The sequence below is a fragment of the Orcinus orca genome, chromosome 15 (assembly GCF_937001465.1).
Source record: "Orcinus orca chromosome 15, mOrcOrc1.1, whole genome shotgun sequence".
NCBI classification, from domain to species: domain Eukaryota; kingdom Metazoa; phylum Chordata; class Mammalia; order Artiodactyla; family Delphinidae; genus Orcinus; species Orcinus orca.
The window spans coordinates 81,902,228-81,905,183 of NC_064573.1; positions in this window are offsets into that span (position 1 = coordinate 81,902,228).

Below are 2,956 nucleotides of genomic sequence, written 5' to 3' on the forward strand. Positions count from 1 at the left end.
CCACTTACCTGACATGTGAACAAAACTCAAAGGAGAAAAGGGAGTCAGCCCTGTGGAGACCCAGGTCAAAGGAGATAGGGAGTTAGCCTGTGGAGACCTGGGGGAAAGGTATTCCTGGCAGAAGGAACAGTGAGTGCAAAGGTCCTGTGGCAGAAGACTGCCCGGTGTATTTGAGGACCAGCAAGGAGGCCTGTGTAGCTGCAGCTGAGTGACGGGGAAGGGTGAGTAAAGGAAATGAGCTCTGAGAGGTAGACCTGGTTGGGGAGTGGGGGAGGCAAACGCTGCAGAGCCTTGCAGGGCAGCACAGGGACAACCCAGGGCCTCCAGCCCAAGGCTCACCAAAGAAACACACGTGCAAATCTGAGTTTGCTTCAGCTTTCCTCTCCAACCTGCTGCTGTATTTTCCACCTTGATCAATGGCGTTTCTATCTCACGCCTCCACCCACAACTGCTGCCGCTGGTTACCTAAGCTCAAAGGCTGGAAATCCTGGGCTTCTCCTTTCCCCCAGCTACCAAGGCTGATGGTTCTTCTACGGTATTCAAATGCATCCACCTCTCCCTCTGTCCCTCAGTCCCACAGGGAAAGTCCTCTCTTCACTGCTTCTGCTGTGGGGGCCAAAGCGAAGCCTCAACTCAACACGTCTGCGTCAGAGCAGACGGGGCTGTGCTGGAGAGGGGCAGGTGCCAGGTAGACTTGGGCGAGAGCCCCTCATCCAGGCCCCTCTCTAGGAATAACAAGAGCAAACACATAGCACTGACGCTGTGCCAGCAACAGTTTTAAACATCTTTGATATCAAACTCACCGTAGTGCAGGACTCCCCTGGCAGTCCAGGGGTTAAGACGCCGTGCTTCCACTGCAGGGAGCCCGGGGTTTGATACCTGGTCCGGGAACTAAGATCCTGCATACCACTCAGCCACAAACAAACAAAACGAACAAAAAACAACAACCAAAAAACAGTAGCGCTAGGAGGTATTATCCTTATTTAACAGACAAGGGAAACCGAGGCACTGAGAGATCAAGTAGCTTGCCCAAGACCACGCACAGCTAGTAAGCGGCTGACCAGGTAGTGGGGCTCCCTAGTCTGTGTTCAGCTAATGAGGGTCGGCTCTGTCCATGCCCCATCTGAAGAGGCACCTACTGCCCTGTGCCAGCTGGTTGTCACTGCACAGGAAGGCAAGGCCAGAACTGCACTGTCCCAGGTGGAACCAGAACCGTAGAGTTTGTATGTGAAATATCCTGACCTTCTGAAAGGTTGACTCGAATTTGTTAAAATCAGGCCGACGAAATAAAATACATCTGTGAGCCCGATCTGGCCCGTGAGCTACCAGTTTGCAGCCCCCTGTGTTACAGAATTTCCCTTCTTTGCATGAACCATGGGAAAATAGAGGGAGGGTATCTTTGGCCAGCAGCACCGGCCTGGGACCTGCCGTTGTTCCTCTGGTTTCTCACTGCTGTTCTTTTCATTTCTGAATTCATGATCCTAGAAGCCCTGATTTCTATAACCTGAGGGGGGTGGAAAAATTCCTCCCAATTCCTCCATTACACCAACTCCGATTTTTTTTCTAACACTGAGATCCACCTGCTTCTAGTTCTGAGTTGACTCCTCCCCAGGGAGGGTTGTCAAGCATCAGAAGTAGGGAATTCCCTGGCCGGCCGGTGGTTAGGGCTTCGCACTCTCACTGCCCAGGGCCGGGGTTCGATCCTTGATTGGAACTAAGATCCCACAGGCTGTGCGGTGCAGCCAAAAAAAAAAAAAAAAAGAAAAAGAAAAAGAAAAGAAAACGAAGAAAAAAAAGAGAAGCAAAGAAAGAAAAAATCAGAAGCAGAAGAGGTCCTATTTGCCCCCACCTCCTCTTCTCCAGTTTTGAAGAAAATTTTCCTTCTGTTTTAGGACCAGTAGCTCCTTTCCCAACTGTTGCACTCTTTTTTGCAAGGGCCATTCACACCTGAGTATGAAATAGGCTCTCTTCAAATGGAGTCCACGTCTGGAGCAGGGTTGGGGGGAGTAGAGCTGCACAGGGGGTGTGGGGGAGTAGGCACTGGTGTCTGCCGTGCTGCTGGTAGAGGGCAGAAGCTGAGGGGCGCAGATCCCTTCTACCAGCTCTCACACCAGGAACCATGTGCCGTGGGTGCTGAGCGAGGATGATGCCCCAAAGTCCCTGGACTAACACTTTCCTAAGTCCAGAGGTTTGGGTTCAGGGCAGCAAAGTTGGGTACAGCTCATCCTTGGAGATCAGAACGCCATCAGACAGGATGCTGCCAAGCTTTGTCCCACCTTAGGGCCTTTACCCTTGCTGTACCCTCTTCCTGGGATGCTCTTTCCCCAGATTTTCCCATGGCTGGCTCCCAAATGTCACCTCCCAGAGGGGCCTTCCCTCGATCGACATTAGTCCTTCCTCCCACCTTCACCTCTACACAAGCTCATCACCCGCTTTATTTTCTTAATAGCATTTACCACTCTACAAAACGCTATTGTCTGTCTTTCCCTTTAGCGTGTAGGCCCTCTGCACCTCTTGGTTCCAGAGCTCCCCGCAACCTGCGCGGTCCTACTCAGCCCAGCGCTAGCCCCCGGCGCCTCCTCGGCTCCCGCAGCCTCTGAACTCCTAACGCGGATGTCTCCTACAGTGCTGCCGCCCTGAGCTCCCCCTGGCGGCCAAAGAACCTCACTGCTCCAGCCCGGCACAAACACGTGGACACCGCCTTGGACCCCAGTCCGCTTTATTCCGGAGGGCGGGAGACTGAACAGCCCAACCGAGGGGGCGAGTTAGGAGGTAGGCGGAGTCTTGTGTGTGGGGGAGGTCCCGGAGGCGGCTGGTGGGCGGGGTCTAAAGGGAGCGGCCAGTAAGGAGGGCTCGCTCGCTGTTCAGGGCCTGTGGAGTGGGCGCGTTCCAGGACGAGGGGGCGTGGCCCACCGTGCGCCGGTAGGTGGGCGGGGCTTCGGTGGGTCAGGCGGCA